At 36.0% G+C, this 25,026-nt stretch overlaps 1 protein-coding gene and 1 pseudogene across 1 annotated transcript in view; one reads left to right on the top strand and one right to left on the bottom strand.

The window, feature by feature from the left end:
• The window catches only part of CCSER1 (coiled-coil serine rich protein 1), a 1,094,278-nt gene that overhangs the window by 19,480 nt on the left and 1,049,772 nt on the right, over window positions 1-25,026 (bottom strand). The window lies entirely within an intron of this gene.
• LOC118704079 lies at window positions 18,506-19,030 on the top strand (annotated as a pseudogene).

Genomic DNA, 25,026 nt, shown 5'->3' on the forward strand with positions numbered 1-25,026 from the left:
CTGCCAACAAAGAGAAAACAGATGGGCCATCAGCTTTAAAGTTGGTAATCCTTTAAAATTATAAAATTAATAATTAAATATTAAAAAAATCAAAGTATGAAATATAATGAGAGTGAGATGAAACATACAAAATTGCTAATATCTAAATTAGGGGTGTCGAACTCAATCAGAGAAGGGGCCAAAATCTAAAATCCAGCCTAAATCGCGGGCCGAATGGTTTACTGAACAGTCATAAACTGTCATTGTGATGGAAATGCAGCGGAGTGCAGTGATGACAGCGCGGTGTGGGCCACATTGCAAGGCCTGGCGGGACGGATTTGGCCCGCGGGCCTTGTGTTTGACACATGTGATCTAAATAATCATTTTCATTTTGTTCATGTGTTTTGTCATTTTATTAATTTAAATATAACCTACTCAATAATATGAATATTTTCATTTTGATTTAATCATAAAAACTTAAAGATGAAGTAGAAACGGTAAAGTTAATGTGGTTCAATTCCCTTGATTTTATAAGGAAAATGAGTAGAATTGATAAATTGCTTACTTAGCAAAATTTATAAAGATGTTAGTGGAAATTAATACCCAATTACAGACTTACGAAAGCATTGTTTATTGTTTCCAGGTAAAACCCATCAACTTTCCTTTTAATGCAGAGATACAGGATATGCATTAGACATTAGAATAACAAGGTTAAAAGTATTTGGCTTAAACTATTTAATTATATGTTCCAGCAATTATTTTGTATTTTAGCAACATTCATGAACTGGCTATATAGATACTTATATCTGTTAAGTTTGTGGGATAAAAAGGATGGATATGTCGATAAATTCTTAGAGTAGTACAAAGGAAGGCATTTTGTGCTGTTTTGTGATAAAGAAAGGTCAAGGAGTAAGCATGTGATGATAGATTACACATGTATGCACTGATCTTTGCTAACAGTGTTCTGCTACAATAAGTTGCAGTTCAAAGAGAAGACATGGTAACAAGACATTGGCTTAGGGTACATCTCTCTGCATTCCTCATACAGAAGTGATCTAGAGTCAGAGGATTAATTCTTTCATGGCACCAGGTGTGATTTCTCCTGAATTTCAATAGAGTCTGTGTTGGAAGGCCCATATGCTAGAATTATAAGGCTGAAATGAATCCATATCATGATCATAATGAGGATGGTTTTCAATCTAATATCAAGACAGATTGTCAGATGCTAGTGCAGATGGCAAATAAATTCTCAAAAAAGACATACACTCACACAAAACAAACAAAAACAAAAAACAACAACTATTTAATAGATCATGTGTGTGATGTTCTGAAGAGCCTGAGTAATTCCCTACAATCAGTATGGGAAGACCTCAAAAAATATTTAAATCTAAATCTAGTCCTAAAAAAGATACAGTGAGTCTCTCATACAAGATCTGTTAATATTGCTCATTCTCCATGATTTTTTCTGTCGTCACTCTTTATTCTTTCATCGATTCATTCATTCTTATGGAGAACCCACACAATGAGCAAGTTGAAGAAACAAATATACAATCTTGCGATTAGGAATTCCTTTTACTTAAGAACTAAACTTATCCTATATAATAAAAGGCTAATATGTAAATAGACTAAATGGCAGAACAACAAGAACAACTGAAAAACTGAATAGTCACTATGACATGCACTGACCACCAGGAGGTGTGTGCAGAACATGGGGGGGCATTGGTTGTGGAGAGATGGTAGAGCAGGTGAGCGAGGGTGCCAGACCAAGGTGGGGCACCGGTGTTTGTCATTAGAGTGAGCCTCTGGTGGTTATTGAAAATTCTTTGCTGCAGTCCCACCCGGTGCTAGCACCTGCTGCCTGCACTGGCCCCACTTGCATCCGCTGCAGGTGTCTTGATGCTGGTCCCTATCACTTGGTGCCATATGTGACTGTGAGGAGTGGCTGCCAGTCCTGATCACTCCCGAGGGCTTCTCCATCTCCCCCTGCTCCTGAGGGGTGATCTGGGCAGCAGCTTCTGCTGGCACCTGCTACCAGTGCTGGGCCCAATTTCTCTGCACCATCAGCGGGTGTGAGCAGGGCCCATGCCGTGAGCATTTGGGAGTGGTAGCAGTAGAAGCAGGGCTGCCAGGAGACAGGGGACCAGAGGTTGTAGCTGGAAGGTCCAGAGGGGTGTAGAGGATGGGCCAAGACCCACTCCTGTGCCTACTGCAGCCTCGCAGCCCACGGTTTCTTTCAAGGTGCACAGATTTGTGCACTGGTGCCCCAGTTTAAAATAAAAAGCAAAATTAAATAAATCACTAAAGCAATAATACAAAAGTATCTCAAGTTAAAAAATATATTTGGTGAAAAATGAGTGTGATAACATCAGAATTTCTAAGCGTGAAACAGAATTTTCCGAGGAATTGCTTTCTTTGATTGCTTCAGCTCCTCACTCGCCCCTTATTTATCAACTCATTCCAGCTTAGCTTTTGCTCTTCTCAAAGGCCTCTAAGTTGTTAACTCAAATGGACACTTATCAGATCACATATTTTTTTACTATATTAAGAAACATTAATGGGCTAACTACTTCCATCCTGAATTCCATCATGTTTTGGTATTTGTGACATCTCATTTTCCTGGCTGTCCTCCTGCTTCTCCGGTCGTGACAACTCAGACTTCTTTGCAGACAATTTTCTGTCACAATGCTTGAGTCCAGATTCTTTTCACTCTCCCCAGGAGATCTCATTTGTTCCCATTACTTTACATCCTATCTTTATGTGAACAACTCTCTAACTTATACTGCAATCTGAACTTTTTCTCAGAGCATATCTATCTATCTATCCCTATGACTATGCGACAGACACCTCAGTACTGTTTATTTCTTACTGATTTTTTGGAAATTGCATCATTTTGGCTTTTAATTACTCTTAACAATTTCAGTAATATTTGTTGAACAAATAAATAAATGAATGGAGACAATACAGAATATTTGGAATTGTTCTTGAGAATTTCCCCTTTTTTATTCCCTAACATTCAACCTATTACTATTTTGTGGTTCTACCATCCTTATGCTCAACTCTTTCCACCTTCATCCTCTAGTAAAAGGTAAACTTGCCATTACCTCCTGCCAGGGTTACTGTACCTATTCTTTCATACCTTCACACATTCTAGGAAAAGTTATATAAATCATTTTTAAAATGAAAATCTATTCATGTCATTGATCTCCTTATTTTCCTTCAATATCTTACTACTGAATTTCAAGAAGATAAAAATTGTTGTAATGGTCTATATGACCCTGACCTTTCTAATTTCTTCCTGAGCAATGCTTCCATTAATCATTGAGTTTCTAGAGACATTAGGAATTTTGAGTTTCTTAAATATGAGCAACTCTCCCCTTCCTCAGATCCTTTAAATCATTCATCTTTTATCCTCTGCCTAGAATGTTTTCCTTTTCATGTTTGCCTGGTAAGTATAACTCAGTCCCCAGAATATTCTTAAGACTTTATTACAACCTACACTTTAAATCGAGATATAGTCTACACTAATAAAAGCCTAGGTTGTGGTCACACCTTTCCATGATGCCCTCACATCAACACAAATGGCTGCTGTCATGTTGTCATGAGATGGCCGCCCCCACTTCATCACAAGATGGCCACCCCATATTGTCACAAGATGGCTGCCCCCACATCATTACAAGATGGCCACCACAAGATGGCCGGCTGGGGATGGTAGTTGTGGGTGATCAGGCTGACAGAAGAGGGCAGTTGGGGATGAATAGGCCTGCAGGAGAGGGTGGTTGGGGGTGATCAGACCTGCCTGGGAGGGCTGTTGGGGGTAATCGGGCTGGCAGGGGAGGGCTATTGGGGTGATCAGGCTGGCAGGAAGAGCTGTTGGAGGTGATCAGGTCAGAAGGGGAGCAGTTAGGCATCAATCAAGTTGGCAGAGGAGAATTAGGGGGTGAACAGGCTGGCAGACAGAAGCAGTTAGGAGCAATCAGGTAGGCAGGCAGGAGAGTGGTTAAAAGCCAGCAATCTAGATTATTAGAGGGTTGTCCGACTGCTGGTTTAGGCCTGATCCCACAGCAGTCAGACATCCCTCAAGGGGTCCCAGATTGGATAGGGTGTAGGCTGGACTGAGGACCACACCCAAGTGCACATATTTCGTCCATTGGGCCTCTAGTCTATATTAATAAAATCCTAGGTAGCTATCACGCCATCACGATCTATCACCACGGTTGGCAGGGCTTGACTCTGTGTGTGCCGTGTGGGGGTGGGTCACAACAGCTGCTCTGGGTGGGACCCCCAGCTCTGGCTTACCTCTTTGGAGCAATTCATTGAGGAGCCTCAGATGGGTGGGTGGTGTCTAACTCTTTGGGGCAATCTATTACAGGGCTCCAGCACTGTGAAACTCATAGGCCAGGCTAAGGGACACCCCTCATCCCCCGCAAATACATGAATTTCTCACACTGGGCCAGTAATATTACTAATAAACCAAGGTGGTCCTCATGACATCATGCTGTGATTCCCTCATGCCATCACAAGATGGCTTCATGCACATCAGGAGGACACATGTGGGCAGGGCTGGGCTTGTCGTGTGCATGTCATGGAGTCTGCCAGAGTTCCACTTCCTCCCAGCTCCACAGGTGGCCAGGTCTGGGGATCCCATGGCTCCATGTGGCATAGAGGGGCAGGTCTGGCAGGTCCCCACACAGTGCAGAGGTCTGTCGGGCATGGAGATGAGGCCAGTGGCTCCCAGTGTGGTGAAGAGGCCTGGGGGGCCTGGCTTCATGGTTGGCAGGTCCCCACATAGCACAGAGGCCTTGGGGAGTCCAGCCTCCTCTGCATGGTGTGGGGGAGGTGGGGCCGGCGGGTCACCACATGGCACGGAGGCCTGTGTATCTGCAGCTCTGGCCAACCTCTTTGCGGAAATCCATCAAGGAGCCCTGGATGGGTAGGTATAGCCTACCTCTTTGGGTTGATTGATTGTGGGGCTCCCGCACTGTGTCAGGGCACAGGTCAGGCTGTGGGGACCTCTCTCTGCCAGTGAATGAATTTTGTACACCAGGCTCTAGTATGTTTATAATGTCAATACAAACACACCCTATAATTTTTCTTTATAGCAGTTTTATTTGGTATTAAATGTACAATACAGTATCACCCATTTATTTTAGACTAAGTTCTACGAGAGCAGTAATTGCTCAAATTGTTCATAGCTTTTTCCCGAGAACCTAGACTACTTTTAAAAAGATATATATTTTATTGATTTTTCACAGAGAGGAGAGAGAGGGATAGAGAGTTAGAAACATCGATGAGAGAGAATCATTTATCAGCTGCCTCTTGCACACCCCCTACTGGGTATGTGTCCGCAACCAAGGTACATGCCCTTGACCAGAATTGAACCTGGGACCCTTCAGTCCGCAGGCCAACACTCTATTCACTGAGCCAAACAAGTTTCAGCTAGACTACTTTCTGATATAAACTAACTTCCATAAAAATTTTCTTAAGATAAATGGAGAAAGGAAGGGATTGAGTGAAATGATTAAAAAAGGGAGAGATTGAATATAGAAATATGTTCTCAGCTAAATCCTCCAGAATGAATATAATTTGAATTACTGTAGTCAGGAGGGCATTGCTAGCATTATGATGAGGAGTAGGTATATGTTACAGTGCTTATTTTGGGAACAGGATGTTCACAGAGAGAGAGAGAAAAAAAAGATGATCATATATATAAGTTGTCTATCTTCTGTGTTTGCCTGCTAATTTTAAGAAATTTATAATTTTAATCAATGAAGTTGGATTGAAATTTGATTAGAGGTAAATGACATGACAAAGCAGTATTTTAGGTAGGTTAGTTAGGTCATCAAAAATTAATTAGCCCAATGTAAAATTAAGTAAGGCAAGTCAGAATGCATATACTTGTTTGGGACAAAAGAAGGCATGTGGCACAAACAATGATTATATTTAAAGTTACATTATCAGAATTTCAAATGTCTCACATAATAGGCAAAGAATAAACTGTTTAAAGCATCTGGGGGGGAAAATGTGATAGCTGAAGCAAGACTTAAAACTAAGTTGATTGATCTTTATTCAGAAAGTTAAAGTACAGGTAAATCATGAAAAAATAAATATGGTCACCATCAAATAAGTTTCAGAAATAGTTACACATGTTGAATTTGTAACCTGCATATTACAGGACCAAAGGTAATATTTTATTTGCCAGAATATATGTAAAAACATCATTTTGCTGCTTTTCTTCAGTAATATAAACAGATTATGAAACATTTTGAAGTAAATATTGGGTTTACTATATTACCAAGAAAAGTTTACTCACAGAAAAATTGTACAGTAGGGTGTTTTTGACTGGATCATGTTGCTCAAAGCCTTGTCAATATAAAATAAGCTCCTCCAAATTTATATTTACAGCACCTTAGTGAGGGTGATTTTCCTGTGATATCATGTCTCTTCACAGACATATCTAATCCATTTAGACTCCAAAGACTCTTACAGCCTTACCCTTTATCTCTTAAAGTATATATATATTTTTTTCTCTGAAAGCTGGGAATAAACTGATCACTGAGATAAGTAGTAGAGAATTATATATTCTGCCCCTCAACTGGAACTCCATAAGTATAGGGAACACTGATTCTGGCATTCAGGATTGTTGAATCTGTGTGTGTTGAATGAAGACTCGATAAAGAGGTCACCATATTTCCTATACCTACTGCTGTGCAGTGGTTTCATTTCACTCTACAACAGCTCAGGCAGTTTTAAAAGAAGGTGCTGTTGCTAACAAAGCATGCTGTGAGCATTTTGTTAAATAAACAAATAAAATTTGAGACCATTCCAACATCTAGAATGTTTCAAAACAGGCTATTGTAGAGTCTTTCTTATTCCTCTCATCACCTAGTGTAGGAAATGCTCTTTCAAGTTCACACCTGAGAGCTGAAGATTTTTATAGAATTGCAGCATTCCTTTCTGCATTTTTTTTTCTGTTTGTCTCACAAGATAGAACTGTGGTCTATCAACATACTATAAATTTTGAACTATGTATAGTTCTTGTATAAGACCCTACATAATATTTGTACTACTTAGTGCAACCCAGAGGTAGTCAGTCTCTTGTGAAATAGCAAAACTTGTATTTCAATAAGGTAACAAGGTAGTTAAAAGTGAATCAGAATTATCTCAATATTGAAGATATTTTTTTTTTCTTTTTAAAAAACCAAAGGACTCTATGTAAACCTCTTTGTGTCCTCACACAAAGTAGACCGACAAATGTCCTAAGTAACTGCAGCCCAGAAATTATAACTATGGAATATACTAATAGGTATGATGTGATTAAACAGTAAGCTCTGCTCATTACATCCAAGGAATTACTGCCAATAATGAAAATGACTAGAAATGAGATTAAAACATTAGAAATGGCATCCAAATATTAGCTCAAGGGTATCCCTGGTTTTAACTCAGTAAACATCAATAATGTGAACTATCTAGCCAAAAGTGGAAGGAAACCACACTTCCATAAAGGTAGCTCAGATATAGCTCATGCAGAACCCCGGGGAAGCATATATAGCTGATGAAAGCTAGACAAGAAGGATTCTCACATTAGAAACAGTGCCACTTAAGGGGAGTGAAGCCATTTCTAGATAATACATACTTAGAATCAAACATTTTTTGTGTGCAGTGTTTTAGAAGGGAAGAATCTCAATTAATAATTCAGTCAAGGTTTGAAGGCCCAGAATGGTAGATCAGAGATATAGTGTTCTTTCTCCTTTCCCTTTAAAGAGTAATTTCTAAGGCATTTTCAAAAAAGAACAAGACCACCAATTACTGCCATTCAATACACAAATGAAACTAACATATCTACTCAAAATACAACCAAGGTAAAAGGAACCCCAAGGATTTTGAGACTTACTCTCAGATTAGATATGATTCTCAGCGATACTTTACTCCTGCATGTATGTGCACATAGAACTTTTATTTCTATCTAAGAATAATATCCAAAGGGAAAGAATGCATGCACATGTTACAAGTCAGGTAAAAAGATATTCTCTGATAAGTAGAGGTTCTCAAATGGTACGTTTTTGCCTCTTAGGTGACATATTTTATGTTCACAATGGGGTGGGTGGTACTATTAGTGTGTAAGGAGTATAGGTCAGTCCCTCATAAGAAAGCAATATTTAGTCCAAACTGTCAATAATGCCAAGGTTGAGAAACTTTGCGACAAATTAAAATTGCAATTCCTTCCAATATTTTTTTGAACTTACTAAAGATTGAAACATTTCCTGACTCTGACAGTTCACAAAACTAGAGATATAATTTACCAATTGAGGTTAAATCATCTCCTTGGTATATGACATTCATAACCATGTCAACTACCTATCTCCCAGGCCCTCAGCTTGGAGCCCATCAGCCCCCTGCATCGACAGTGACCCAACACAAAATGCCATTTAGTTGCAGCAAAGTAACTGCTCTATTTTTTTCCCCACTCTGTTAAGAAGCACTCCTCCTTATTGATTTCCGGGCTGTACCTGAAGCATCACTACTATTTTCTCCAAACATGAATCTGCTCCTATTGATCATCTAATGCTGCCCTTCTGCCTTAATATGCTACTTCAAAGACACAGAGCAAGGAAAGAGTGCATATAAAATAGAAGGCGGCTATGGGAAAGAACCAGCAGCTAGTGTTTGCTTATCTAATGCCACTAGAGATGAAAGGATGAAAGCTATTGAAGAACAAATTAGAAAAAACTTGACATTCTAAATTTCCTTTTGTTTCCTACTTATTAATTAACTTCAATATAATCATGCGGCTAAAGTATTTAAGTAGCAACTCTTTGTTAGCTTCTACACATTTGTCCAGGAGGTCTGTTGGTGAAATCCTTATCGGTACAAAATTTCCCTCTGGCTAACAAATAACTTTCGGTGATAAAATATGCTAGCTAAGAATCTGTGTTCTGACATAGAACATTCTTAGACTGTATCCTACCTTAACCACTTAAAGGCTATATAATATTAGTAAATTCGTTAACATCTCTAAACATTGTCTCCCCCATTTGTAAGGTGAGGGTGTGTGGGTGTCATGAAAGGAGGAGGATGGGTTAGATGAAAGATGTGAACAAGCAAAAAATAAAGCATCTGTAATGACTACGATGTGAAACTCATTATTCATGAGGCAATTATTCAAAGTGAGAAACAGCAATATAGCCTACCAGAAGTGTGGGCTTCCCAGTCCCCACATGCTTCTGATAAGGCACTAGAACATCCGTTGTGCCATTCTCACATATATACAGTCCCTTACTTCACTGTTTTGAAGATTTAGGGTATGTGCCTGTCTATTCATCAAGTACAAATAATTGATGCAAGACACTGGAGGCTATTTCTGTTTTTGTTTTGTTTTTGTTTTTGTATGAGAGTATCTGAATTACAGGTAAATTTTCTCAGCCACAACATCTTTCATCAGGCTGTTGTTAAGTACATGTCTAAAAATATGAAGGGGCATAATAAAATACCTTTTTATTAGAGAAAAGTAAAAACTTGAATGAGATATATGTAATAGGCTTAGTATAATGCTTGACACATAGGAAATATTAGGATGATAGTTATTGTATAATAAACAGGAAAATGATATCTACAACCAGAATAAGGATATCTAATATTTCTTCAGAATAAAAAGTTCAAATATGTTAATCATATTACCAATAAACTATAACTGTCAAAAATATGAAAGATTACATATGCAGCATTATAAAGAAAATCATTGAATTTTTCTTTACCTTGCCTTGAAGTAATTTGCAGTAAATCACTGCTATCCTCAAACTGATAACTGTCTTCCTGTAATAAGGAGCTTTTTCCATTATTCCCAATGTGCAAATATATCCAGCAAATTTGACCAAAGTTATTACTTCTATCCCTCATCACTGTGTCAATATGAAGGTTGGAACTCATCACATTACTTTGAAGCTAAGGTAAAGTGTCATTTCTGTATTAAAATGAAAAATTTAAGAACTCTGATTTGTTCTTTCCATTTATTATGGATTTAGATGCATTACCTACTGGTGCAATTTACAAAGAAAAAGTAAAAATAGCTTTGATATTCAGCTCTTCATGCACATGATATTCATTTGCCATGGTTAAGCCTGTATACACTACATTCCTTCACTTCTGTGTTTGTGGTATTAGCCATTGAAGAAAAGGTATGCCAATTGTTCTATCATTTAGAAAAAAATAAAAACTACTAAGGTTCAGGAGAATAGAAACTATTTCATTTTATTATTAGCCTTATTTCACAGCAAGGTTTTCTAATCCACTCTGGTTTATTCTAACACATTCTTTGAGATACCAATTTCCAAGGAAATGTAACATCTCTTTCCAGTTAATATTTGTTCATAATGTTGTGGTTATATTTTGTTTGTTGCTTAATGTTTTCATGCTATAGTTGACTTTTCATAATATGATGTAACTGAGGGAAAAGATCATGCTTTTTTTATGTATATACTAGAGGCTTGGTACATGGAATTCATGTCTCTCAGACAAGAGGCCTGCATCCTCTTGTAATCTGGAACATCCCTCTTGCAATCCAGGACCACTAGCTCCTAACTGCTCACCTGCCTCCCTGCCTCATAACCCCTAACCACTCTGACTGCCTAACTGATTGTCCATAACCACTCACCTGCCTGCCTGATGGTCCCTAATGACTCTGCCTGCCTGATCACCTCTAACCACTTACCTGCCTACCTGATCACCCCTAACCACCTTGCCTGACTGCCTGATTGTCCCTAACCACTTGCATGCCTGCCTTATTGCCTCTAATTGCCCTCCTGTTTGTGCCTGGTTGCCTCTAACTGCCTCTGCCTTGGCTCCTGCCTCTGTGGCTTTGTCTGGAAGGACATCTGGAATGACATCCAGAAGGTCATTTGGCTGTGCAGTCTAATTATCATACTATGCTTTTATTATTAGATTCCAAACCATCTCAAAGTTCTTAGAAGAAAAGAGCAGAAAAGAAGGATGCAATAAAGAAAGCATATATTAAAATGGGTTACTAGGCCCATCTAAAATAGAATCAAATCATATAAATAGATACAGATATTGATCAATGGATAAATAGGCACACACACACACACACACACACACACACACACACACACACACGTATATTTAATCACCAGTTGGTATTTCTAAATACATACTCCACTTATTTTCAATATATCTTCAGGTTTAAGCACTGCCAGATGCTCTATAATAGGGGTGTCGAACTCAATCAGAGAAGGGGCCAAAATCTAAAATCCAGCCTAAATAGCGGGCCGAATGGTTTACTGTACAGTCATAAACTGTCATTGTGATGGAAATGCAGCGGAGTGCAGTGATGACAGCGCGGTGCGGGCCACATTGCAAGGCCTGGCGGGACGGATTTGGCACGCGGGCCTTGTGTTTGACACATGTGCTCTATAATCAATTTCATTAACATAATGGGGGGGAGACAAAGTGCCAAGAATATGAAGAAATAAGAAGCATTTCTCATAATTGTGGGAAATAATATTCTAGAGTATATTAAACAAATTTTAACTATCAGGATGCAGAGTTTCTCAGAAAACTAGAGCTATCTTATAACTCAGTTAACTAATAAAAAATACTTAGTTTATGTGACAGCCTAAGAAGCAAGCTAGTCATCTATTTACTGGTACCAGTGGTTTTCTCAAACTTCTGTGGGATCTAGTTAAAATGAGACACTTTTCACCTTCAGAAATTTTGAATCAAATCATTAAAATTGCTGTATGGGGACCTAGATTCTGTCTTTTTAACACAATTTCCATCAATCTGATACATTTATTAAGTAAACGCTTTCTGAGTATTTATTACACTTAATTAAGTAGTTTGTTCTTCATTCTCCCCCAAAAGTCATATTGAAAATGGTAATACATGTTAAGACCTGGGAGGAATTTGAGATTTTATCCTTCTTACAGGCTGGGTTGATCCACCATAGTTCAGCCAGGACCTTTATTACTCAGGGAGCGGAAGGGAGCATCAGCTTTATGTGCTCATCAGTTCCCACTACATCCAAGTCCCTGAGTGGGTCAAACAAAACAACCAAGGTTCAGGCTGCACATAGTAGAAAGATTTGCATCATAGTTGAAGAAGCCAATTTTTTATTTTATTTTATTTTTTATTTTTTATTTAAAAAAATATATATATATCTTATTGATTTTTTATAGAGAGAAAGGGAGAGAGATAGAGAGTTAGAAACATCGATGAGAGAGAGTCATCGATCAGCTGCCTCTTTCACACCCCCTACTGGGGATATGCCCACAACCAAGGTACATGCCCTTGACCAGAATCGAACCCGGGACCCTTCAGTCCCCAAGCTGACGCTCTATCCATTGAGCCAAACCAGTTTCGGCTGAAGAAGCCAATCTTTTAAAGGGAGCAATTCTCAAATGACAAACCTGGAATTTTTACTATCAGTGGCATTTTAAATCTTAATGCAAAATGCCCAATAGTCATTTTTTTAAATCAGAACCATCTATAATTTCACCTTAGACAAACAAATGTGCTTACAAAAAGGGTAAAATTAGTATACACAGTAAGACATAAAATACTAATTAATGCCTAATTCAGTGAAGGTTTTATTTTATAACACAGTGATAGAGAGTAATATATTCCTAAAGTGAAAGGCAGCAAAATCTGCTGGTTCAATTGCTTAGGGACTCTTTCAGCATTATGCATGAAGTATTATACAATATTCAAATATTCCCAAGTATCATTTAAAGAAGTGTTAGATCAGAATACACTGAAGATGTATTTTGCAGGACTTTTAGCAAGTTCTTAAACATGGCTAGATATGGTATCTTTTTTTATATGTAATTCAATTTAATAATAATATTCATTGGTATTAGTTTTATTCTTCCAGATGATAAAATATAGTATGCTAGGATAAAGTATGACTTCTGAGGCATATTTTCTCTTCCTTGTTGGAAAATATTAAAGCCACAAGAAGATCTCTTCAAAAAGTAATTTTAGTGTGATTGATATTTCTTGGCTGTATTCCTATTATTTCTGAAAACAAAGATATTTCCCTTTCTTCTCCTTTTGAACATTTTCAAATTCCATATACCTTACTATGTGCTCTCCAAGTTCTAACTTGTAGCTTAGCATAAACACAGTAACTAGAGCCTTGCCTGTGAGATACCTATAAACCAACTGAAATTCCAGCTGTCTTATAGCTAAAAATAAAAACAGGTAATCTTGGTAGATAATTAGATTTTTAAAAGAGATATGAAGGCCTAGGATAACTATCAGATTTCAATAGATCATTTAAACATGGTTTTCAAAGTCTCTTGTTAAAAGAAGCTATCCAGTTAAATTGTCTGGAAGGTTCCAATTTAATTAGCAAAATTATGACTTTTCTTATACCCACTTATATTGAGATTGACTTTAACTTAAGCAATTCAACAAGAGTATTTTTGAAATTTCATTTCTGTTCTTCAACTTGCTTCTAAATATATGCAGATTATCTCATAACCTTGTTGATAACATTATTTCATATCCTAAAAATTCATTTTTTTTCAAATTTCCCTTTTTGAAATATTCAAATGAAAACTTGTAATTAGAAATGGCATTGTAAGTAAACGTATTTGCTATTTAAAAGCCATTTATTATTAGCTATCACTATAATCACAACCTAAAATTTCTCTGCATTGAACATCCTACCATGAAAATGCTTCAGTAAATAATGCACACACACATTCAATTCCTTTGTTCCCCTCAACATATGGGGTCTACATCCACCTAGAATTCATATCTCTGAAATAGGGGTGCTTAGATATGGAGCAAAAGGTCACCACCTTCCTCCTGCATTACTGGATTTACCGACTGAATAGCAACATTATCTTCACCATTGCCAAAGTCACACAACTGAGAATCATCATTAACTTCTCATTTCTTATCTGAGATATCTATTCAATTATTATATGCTAACTCAAACACATTCCATCTGTCTCATTGGCCTCTTTCACTACTCAGACGGAGAGCACTGAAAACTACAAATATATTTTCTACCTTGTCCTTGTCCCCCCTGCAGCCTAAGTGATTTTTGGAATATAATTAATTATAACCATGCCATTCCCTTGAGGGCACCAATGTTTCCAGATTAAAGTTTAAACTTTTTAAATGATTTTAATGCCCCTCAACACCTTTCTGGCCTCCTATGTCATTTCTTCTCTTTTTGTATTGTAAATTTCAGTCGTGCTGATATCTTTTATTTCCTAACCACAGCAGGTGCTCTCATCTCTGTTTCCTCTAGTCTAGAGCAGTGTTTCCCAACCTTCTCTCATGATGAGAATCACCTGGTGGAGTTGTGAAAACACAGATTCCTGAATCCCAACTAAGAAGTGCTAAACTAGAATTTTTGAGAACATATAGGTAAAATTGCATACCTAACTTAGTGCTCTGTATATAAAATCTGTCTTAGAGCACTAGTTAAGTATACAATTTTACCTATATGTTCCCAAAAATTCTAGTTTAGCACTTCTTAGTTGGGATTCAGGAATCTGTGTTTTCACAACTCCACCAGGTGATTCTCATCATGAGAGAAGGTTGGGAAACACTGCTAGCCATAGACACTCCTCACTTGGCTAACTGCTACCTACCCTTTACGTTGCAGCATAAACATCAGTTCTTCTAAAAAGCCTTCCCTAACCCTATAAAGGTAGATTAAGTGTCCCAGCTAAGTGCTCTTGTGCCAGACCATAAATAAACATAACAGAAATCTCATTATGTTGTAATTCTTTTTGCCTGTTCTTTATCCAACCAGATCACAGAAACTAGGAAAATAGTAATTGCGTTTATATTGTGCAGTTATATTCTCACTGCCCAGAACATGTCTGATACAGAGTAAATATTCTGTCAACATTTAATGAATGAGATGTGTTAGTGCACTGTGTCAGGGAAATTGTGGCAAAGTTATTTATACAGATATAGATAAATTTAATATAATTTAGAAAATAGATATGACCTTAAAGGCATTCTTATAATGAAGTTATCTTTTTAAAAGTTTGAATATGAAAATAGTTTTCATAATGTAAGGTGACAAATTTGGCAAAATACACCAAGAATTAGGTCAATGATATAGGTCTTCATACAAATCACTCCAATTGGCAGACACTCAGGTGACTATTTTGCCATTAGAAGTCCCAGATGTTCAGTATTTGGGCACTTATTCAAAAGGCAATGATTTACTTGTTTTTTTATATTAGAGTTAAAATAACACAGTTTGAAATAATTAAAATAATTTAAGTAACCTTGGCTTTTTAAAGGAAAACTATTTAAATTTAGTAATTTTTGAGAATTTACAATATTCTACAGCAGTCTAAGGGCTGAAAGAATATAAAAATGACTTAGGCAAAGTTCCTGTCTTAAGCAGCCCACAATTTAAAAATGAGGCAAGTAATTATATCAGAAATTGTAGTATAAGAGAGACTATCAGTAGCTATAAATAATAATAATAATAATAATAATAATAATACAAAGTATCATAAGGATATGGGGTAGGCAACATAGTTTTTAACAGATTCAAAGAGATCTGAAAAAATATTATGGAAGATATCACATGAGGACTTGGTGATGGCTAAAATTTGGTGAATGGATAAAGGATGAAAATTTACATGGAGATGTAGTAGCATTGTTATTAAGTCTTGGAATAAAATAAGGGAGTTCAAGGCCTACTAGTGGAACAAGTCACCATATATGTGCAGTGCATACTGAATTGGAAAGATAGAGGTGTGGTAAAGGAGTGTTGATGGAATTGGAAAGTAGGACATGGATGTCATAATAATAGGACTTTGGTCAGTAGAAAGTAAGGATCCATTTAAGGTTTCTAACCAATATAGTCAATCTTTAGCAATGAATAAAAGAAGAAAAGATAAACTGTTTAGGTTGACTCTATTTGACATTTTTGTTAATTTCTATGAATTTTGTAGAGAGAGTCAATCCCATATAAATTGATGCTGTCTTTCCTGAAAGAGAAAGTGCTTGAATAATTCAATAAAAATACCTGTATTCCTAAAGTGCTTGAATAGTTCAATAAAAATACCTGTATACCACAACTGAAATCCTACATACATATATATAGCTTTTGCTGAAGCGAATATTTTTATTGTGGAACATGTATATTTAGTAACAGGAGATTTCACTTTTTGAGAAATATATTCAAGACCATAACTATTATGATATCTTTAATGAATCACTTCTTGGGTTTATTTTTTCCCATTCTTCTTACACCATCTTCACATAGAACAATCAGTAATTGTTCTTTAATTACACATATGAAGTAAAAAACGAGAAGAAAATGTCTGCTATTCTTCCACACTTTCATTTTATTTGCATATTAATCAGTTCATGATCTCAAAGAAATTATGTGAAATATCCTTGTCATACTAAGACCATCATTGGAATCTGAGTAAGTTGGCAAAATAATATTTAATCTATTTTCTTAGATTGAGTAATTTTCAGCATTCCACTTTCGTAAAACAGCTGAAGATAAAGGACAGAAAGGACACAGTATATAAACTGATTATGTTGTGAAGCATAATTGAAAATGTGCACTGCAATATTTGAGTCAATGGCAAGCACATATTGTCAGTTCTTTCCTTAAAGCAGGCATACAGGGTAACAGGAAATACATTTGAAATAATCTTTATGTGGAAGCAAAATTACTTCCTCTTTCATACTCATGCCTTAGCAGAATACATACATAATGTTTTCTGTATATGAATATAAAGAATCTTTTAGAAGTAAGGTAAGGATTTGTGGATTGGATTAAGTTCAGCACATTTTTAGACCTCAATCTGTATATACTACACAATAAAATATATTTAATTTAAAATATGCTTTAGACCAGCACTTTTATTTAATAAAAAGGTAGCATCACTTGCAACTCTATAAATTGGATTTTTAAAAAAGGCTCAGGAGCACAGTATAGCTAGCTACTAAATGTCATAGCCATTATGAGGCTCTTACATTGTTAGTTCATTTAATAATTAATAATCTTCTGAAAGTTCTTATTATATAGAATTTTAATTAGATTTCGCTATAAGAATCTGGTCTTAAACTTTTCTTTCAAAACTTTTTTTGAAGTTTTACATCCTTATACACTGTGTACTGTTTATAAACAGGTTTTATTTTGTAAATTGTTTTTCTTTTATATACTATATATACTACATGGGTAATTAAATAATCAGGGCAATATTTGAAAAAAATAACCCTTTGTTATTTTAAATAATATCTTATGGTTTATTGAAATCTGTCACTGTAAAAAGTGTTAATAGATTCAAGGCTTCTACTAGGGAGTAAGAAATTGTAATAAAGCTATCTTATTTCAGGTCAAATGCATTATCATTTATTGATAGTCAATTTAGCATACTATAAATTGCATATATTGAGCATTAAGCATTCCTAAACTAAATATTTGGGTGTATTTTATACTATACAACTTTGGATGAGTTATTTAAAGTGTACAAGGTCCTATTACCTATTAATTAGGGCTAATATTTACATTTCAAAATGTTATAGATCTTAAATGACCTGCATAGAACAATGCTTATTTTTAGGATGTTTACTGGTGTTAGCTTTATACACAGGCAAAACCATGATCATTTTGTATTATCAAAAAATCTATATTCTACTCAAGTGTTTAAAATGTAATTGAAAAGCAGAGAGAGTGAGAGTTCCACAAATGTAAAAGAAACACCTGCTTGCATCAATTATATATATACATCCTATAATTATAGGGAAAGATATATTTTGAATATGGTGGAGGCAAGCAGATGGAGGCCCAAGAGCATTGTAAGTTGTGCCCCTATACTTACTATATATTGAGTGGCCAGGTTATTATGATCTCTGAATGCATAATAATCTGGCCATTATATATACACATTTTAGATTCCTGGTGGGTGGGCTCCAGCCAGCTTGGCCAGGGAGAGGGGCCATGGGCAATTTGCCAGCCTGCCTGCTGGGTCAAACACCGGGTCGAGGGGACAATTTGCATATTAGCCTTTTATTATATAGGATTGTCACTGAGTGGCCAGATTATTATGCGTTCAGAGATAATAATAATCTGGCCACTCAATGTATAGGATAATTTTGAATCCTGGTCTCCCTAAGACCTCTAAATCAAACCTTTCTGTGTGACTGTCTATGAAAGGCAGTGCAATTAACTCAGAGTTCCAGTTACTATATTCGTGCTTCTGGACAAATAGTTAATAACCTACCCAAGCAAGATAAATTTGATGTGAGATTCTTACACCCTTAAAATTAACTAGGTATTTTTCTATCCCAGCTTAGGTATAGAATTCTAGAATTGAGGGTCTTCGGGAGGGCGGGTTTTGCCTCCAATCCAGGTGCTTGGAGTGTAAATCTGGCAGTCTTTTCCAGGACAGCAGCTGCTCTTTGCAAGAGGTGGAGCATGGGAAGAAGATAAACCCTGATGCAGTATGGATACAAAGAATAGCTGGAAGTAGAATACTTCAATAAGAAAAAAGAGGCGTTCTACCCTGCCATGACGTGCTCCGAAGACACACTCTTCGTCTCCCCCAGCAAGCGGCCCCGGCCTTCGGAGGAGGGCGGCTTGCAGCTCCACTTCATGCCGCCCCCACCAAGGGGTCCGCGCACAGTGGGCTAAGACCTGCACAGAGCGTATGATTACACAGTACCACCCATGGAGAAAACCCTTGTGAAAACCCACATTCAGATAGCTTTTCCTTCTGGATGCTATGGAAGAGGAGCTCCACATTCCCGCTGGGCTGCAAAAAACACTTTATAGATGGAGGAGCTGGTGTTATAGATGAATATTATAGAGGAGATCTTGGTTTTGTACTGTTTAATTTCGTTAAAGAAAAAATTGAAGTAAAAAAGGGAGACTGAATTGCACTGCTCATTTGTGAACAGATTTTTACCCAGAAATAGAGGAAGTTCAAGTTTTGAATGACACTGAAAGGGGCTCAGGAAGTTTTGGTTCTACTAGAAAAAAATAAACTTATGCCAAAAATAAAAAATGAGAAATAATGAGTTTTTTTGTTTGTTTGTTTTTTTTTTTTAATAAAAAAGGCCCCAAATATCTTGAGAAAGAAGAACAAAGTTGGAGGGATCAGCATGGATGGAACTGGAGAACATTATACTAAGCGAAATAAGCCAGTCAGAGAAGAATACATATCTCATGATCTCACTCATATGTGGGATATAACGATAAACATAATTTGATGAACAAGAATAGATCCAGAGACAAATGGTGGTTGGGGGGTGCCATTAGCTTAACCAATGGGCACAGACACTGATGCAGTGGAGGCTTGCCCACGGAGTCAATGGCTGTGGAGGGAGAGGAGAGCAATTGGGGGGAAATGAGACATATATAAAAATTTAGACAATTTAAAAAAATTTAAGAGGAACATTACAATAATGCAATTTTAAACATGGAAAAGAATTCCCAATTTTGAAAAGCACAGTACTTCAGAGAACAGATCTCAGATGAATAATGGTACCTAAAGTTTTTAATATCTTAAAAAATTTATAAAAGCAAGAGTTCAATAAAAATTTTAGACTTCAATAACAGAGAGAAAAAATCAAATTTGATAAAATCTGATTGAAGAAATGTTAACCCTATTTTGTAGATGTTTTCAAACATCATCAGTGCAGTAGTTCTCACTAAAATACCAGTTCCCTTATATTTATGAGATCTTGTTCTGCCCAATCCTGAACAAACAGTGAAACTACTCTACTAAGGTCAGATAAAATGAGATACAGAACTTTATAATAAGACATAAATAAATCATAAATAAATATGGCCCTAAAATGCTTTTACTCAATATTTAGTTGAATTACATCCATGATGTATCCCATGAAAAAATACTTTATCAGAATGGTTTTTGTTTTTTTGTTTGTTTGTTTTTTTAATATAGAAGTAGCTACAAGTAGCTTCTATAGCTCTTACAGCAGTATGGTGGGTGATCACCAGAGGGAAGAGGATAGCAGCATGGAAGGTAGAAAAGGAAGTAGCTTCTTTTTTATTTGTGTAGTATCCCAGTGAATAAAAATGCCATAATTCATGTGACCCTTCTCCTATTGATAGGCATCAATTATTTCTGTTGATAATTTCACAAGTAGATGTGAGCACATATAAAGAAACTGAAAAATAATTAAACAGAAATAATAATTTTTATCCTTTGTGTATAATTTAAAACTCACTCATTCTTTTAGACAAAAAATTATTTACTATATTCCTACTAAATTTCAGGCATTATTTAAGTTATTGTGGTACAAACGTGAATAAGACCAAACTTTTGCCTCTCACATTCTATGTAGTAGAAAATGAGAATAAGCTATCAGTAAATGTATTCCCATATTGCTAAAGGCTATAAAGAATATCAGTAAATGAAATGAGCTAGAGAATGACTACAAGATGGGATAAATACAAATCTATTTAAGTAGTCAGAAAAAACCTCTCAAAGGAATTAAATTTTTACTTGAATTCTAAATTATAAGTAGAGGCACTCATATAAAGATCTAAGAATAGAGAACCCCAGGAAAAGCCAATAGTAATGACCCAGAACAAAACATGAATAATCCTACCTAATAAAAGAGTAATATGCAAATTAACCACCACTCTGCTACACTCACAAGCCATGTCCACCAGCCAATCAGAGCGAGTATGCAAATAAACCCAACCAAGATGGCTACCGGCCACAGGTCACATATTGGAGAGTGTGCAGGCTGGGCTGAGGGACAAGCGCGCCCCCCCCTTTTGCCCCCTGCACGAATTTCGTGCACTAGGCCTCTAAATAATATGATAAAGTAATATAGTTGATTAATTTATGACAATGAAGGCAAAAATATACAGTGGGGAAATATCAATGTCATCAATCAGTGGTACTGGGAAAACTGGACAGATAACATGCAATAAATGAAATTAGACCCATACCAGTCAACTCAAAATGAAAGTAGGACTTAAATGTCAGTTCTGAAACCATAAAAACTCCTAAAAGAAAACAGTCAGTAAACTATTTGGCACTAGGCATTAGCAATTTTTTTAAGGATATGTCTCCTTGAGCAAGTGGAACAAAATAAATAAATTTGACCACATCAACTAAAAAAAAAATATTTATCATGAAAGAAATAAACTATAAAATCAAGGGAGACGATATATGCAAATGACATATCTTATCCAATAAGGAATTCATATAACTCAATATAAAAAACATACAAACAAACTGATTTTAAAATGGGCAGAGGATTTGAATAGACACAGTTCAAAGTAAACATACATAGGGCCAACACACATAATACAGTATGCTCATCACCAATAATTATCAGGGAAATGCAAATCAAAACCACAGTGAGATATTACCTCACAGAATGCCCAATATCAAAAAGTTAACATGTATGTGTTGGCCAGGATACAGAAAAATGGAAAACCTCTATGCATTCTTGGTAAAATTTTAAATTGGTGCAGCATTTATGTGGTCACAGAAAATTAAAAATAGAATGACCACATGTCCCAACACTTCCACTTTGGGGTATTCATATGGAGAAATGCCCAAATAAAGCAACTGGTTATTTGAATTAGGGGTAGTATTTAGTTTACTTCAGTTTCCCAATTTTAGCATGTTATCTGCTGCATAGAAATATTCAATAAAGTTTTGATCAATTTGAAAAAATCTATTTAAAACTTTGTTACAGTTCTATTATACATCATCTGTATACTACACTGTGTGCTCACCACCCAAAGTCAAATCTCTTTCCATCAGCACACACTCGACCCACTCTATCCTTCACTATCATAGAATTGAACACTTGAATCCTATATAATTTATTAACCAAAGTCACCCACATCAGTTAAAAAGAAAATAAATACACAACGTTAAATTAACTTCCGCTAAAACATTTTTAGGGTAAGAACTCTGTGGACTGTTTTATAACTTTAAATGAACAGACATCAGAGTTCAATCCAGGCAGCTACTGATCCCTGGGATATAACAGAAGCAGCTATTGGCTTGTATGTAGGGAAACTGAGAATTTCTAAAGATAGCCCAAGCATTCAGGGTCTCTGAGGTAGATGGGACCAATACTGCACAGTTTCTACATTCTGAGTTACATTCAGCAGCATTGTTGAAGTTTCAGAGTGTAACTTCTCCCTACATCAATCTAAAAAATTTAGGCCTAATGTCATAGAAGAAATACTAGTATTTATTTTCTTGCCAGTTAATACAGCCAGTAGGAACAGAAAATGCTTTCTGTCATGTTGAAATATTTATAAGAAGACTCACCATAACCAGTGATAATATTGAGGATGGCTCTCTAATAAAAGATGGTTAATTTGCTGTTTGACATATTCATGAGAAAAGAATATTGTAATCACTTTATAGAAATATTGTGTAAAAAAAAACCAAACATGAGTTTTCCTTAAAGAACCTTTTTTATGTAATGCATTTATGCCAATTATCTGAATTATTTATCCCAACTGGCTGAATTATTTTTCTTTTTAAAAAAATAAATGAAAGTTGTTGCAATATTTTGAGAGTATTCTCAAGTTAAAGCAGGAAAGCTGGTGCATGCATAACTCCCCTAGGATCATGAAGTCAGCAGAATTGCTTTTGGGATAGCATATTTCATCAAGTAATTATTAATGTATAATCTCTCTAGGTATTTTTGAATACACACTTACTTTGCTTTTAATGACATTTTATTCTAGTATAACTGAGTGCCTATGAGTGGTTGGACCAGAATTTTCACTTTGCTCTGTATGTTTACTAATAAACCCTACCTCCTAAAAGAAAATGAGATCCATTAGTTTTGAATAGATCAGATTCTTTGATAGAAAGTTTTACATAAAACTTGGATACTATTTAACTTTAAGTAAAAGTTATTAAAAACTAAATCTTCAACTCTCAGTGAGTTGCCACAAATTAGATCAAAATCATGATTGTCACTGGTTTCCATTTCTCTTCAATTAAAATGATGCAAAATACCATATTTTTCTTGATGAAGTACATGTTTATTATTACAGAAACATATTTAATTACTTATTACTTTTTTATTTCACCAACACTGTTAGTTGAAGATATCTGTTTTATTTATTTATTTTAATATTTTAAATATATATTTTATTGATTTTTTACAGAGAGGAAGAGAGAGAGATAGAGAGTTAGAAACATCGATGAGAGAGAAAAACATCAATCAGCTGCCTCTTGCACACCCCCTACTGGGGATGTGCCCACAACCAAGGTACATGCCCTTGACTGGAATCGAACCTGGGACCTGGAATCGAACCTGGGACCCTTCAGTCCGCAGGCCGACGCTCTATCCACTGAGCCAAACCAGTTTTGGCTGAAGGTATCTATTTTAAATCTCACCTCTCCCCAAATCATATTCATTTTGCTTGCACTTTTGCACTTGCAATGGATTCACTGAAGGTTTGGTTATTTCATTTCAATGTGACAGGATAAAACTGTTTACACATCTCAGCTTTAAATTTCTTCATCTGTATAATGCATTACACACCCTTGGGGATGCTATAAGGATTAATGAGTTTGCAAAGCACATTGACCTTTCTGATGAAACATGCTCTGCAAGTACAAAATGCTGTTTTATTGTGCTCCAAGTAAGATATAATGCAAAAAATAAAACTATAAATATAAAAATAAGTGACAGATTGAGGCATATTGACAATATGGACACTTTAAAAATAGAAATCATTGTCTAAAATAAGTTTGCTTTAGCTTATAAAAATTGTTCTTGTCCCAATTATCTCTTCTTTTGGTTAGCTTTGTGTGCAAAAATTTCAAATTGGTTCTCATTTATTAAAAACAAAACAAAACAAAACAAAACAAAACAAAACAAAACATTACAGCCCTAACTGGTTTGGCTCAGTGGATAAAGCATTGGCCTGTTGGCTGAAGGGTCCCGGGTTTGATTCCAGTCAAGGACACATGCCTGGGTTCCAGGCTTAGTCCCCAGTAGGGGATGTGCAGGAGGCAGCTGATCAATAATGATCCTCTTTCATCATTAATGTTTCTATTTCTCCCTTTCCCTCCCTTCCACTCCCTTCCTCTCTGAAAAGCAATAAAAAATATTTTTTTAAAATTACAAAGAGATCAACTGAAGGACTTGTATGCATGCATATAAACATAACCAATGGATACAAGACATGGGGGTAGGGGGGTAGGTGAAGGTATATGTGGCGGAGGGTAGGGGAGGCTCAGGGGAGGTCAAGGGGGTAAAAAAGGAGACATATGTACTACTATTTGTAATGCTTCTAACAAAAAAGGGAAAAAATTACAAAGAATTATCATATCCACATACGTACATCAAAAGATACATTTATAATATATCAGTAATAAAAATACTAAAATATTAAGTATAATATTGTAATTTTTCAATGTCTCAAAATAAAAGAATTGCAAATCATTAAAAATTTTGACAATGATCACCTATTTTGATTAATGTATTTTATCAGATTGAAAGGATGATAAGTTTATAATTAAAAATTAATCTAAAAGCAAGATGGCAAATAAAATAATTCTATTGTCATAATTTTTTGTGCTGAGACATTTTTCCAGTTATTTTAATTTTCTCAAGACTCCATTTTTCTATCAGTAAAATTCACTTGATAACTAAAGTAAATCTTGAAAAATTCTGAGCATGTCTGATCTACAGTACTGAATTAATGTTCTATTTTGATATTGTATTATTAGTTACATATACTTAGCAAAAATTAAAATATATATCATATTTTATATATAATTCAATATGCAATATATAAATATAATACTTGAGGCCCAGTGCATGGAATCATGCATTAGTGAGGTCCCTCTACCTGGCCTGTGACCTCTTGCAATCTGGGACCTTAAAGGGATGTTGGACTGCCAGTTGCAGCCTGATCCTGTGAGGATGGAGCCAAAGTCAGCAGTCCAACATTCCCTGAGGGATGCAGTACTGCGTGAAGCAGCAGGTAGCCCGAGAGGAGCCCAAACCCCAGCTGGGTGCCACACCACTTCCACTCATCCTGGCTATGCTTGGCCTGCTGCC

Source organism: Pipistrellus kuhlii, unplaced genomic scaffold, assembly GCF_014108245.1.
Source record: "Pipistrellus kuhlii isolate mPipKuh1 unplaced genomic scaffold, mPipKuh1.p scaffold_m20_p_1, whole genome shotgun sequence".
Taxonomy (NCBI): Eukaryota; Metazoa; Chordata; class Mammalia; order Chiroptera; family Vespertilionidae; genus Pipistrellus; species Pipistrellus kuhlii.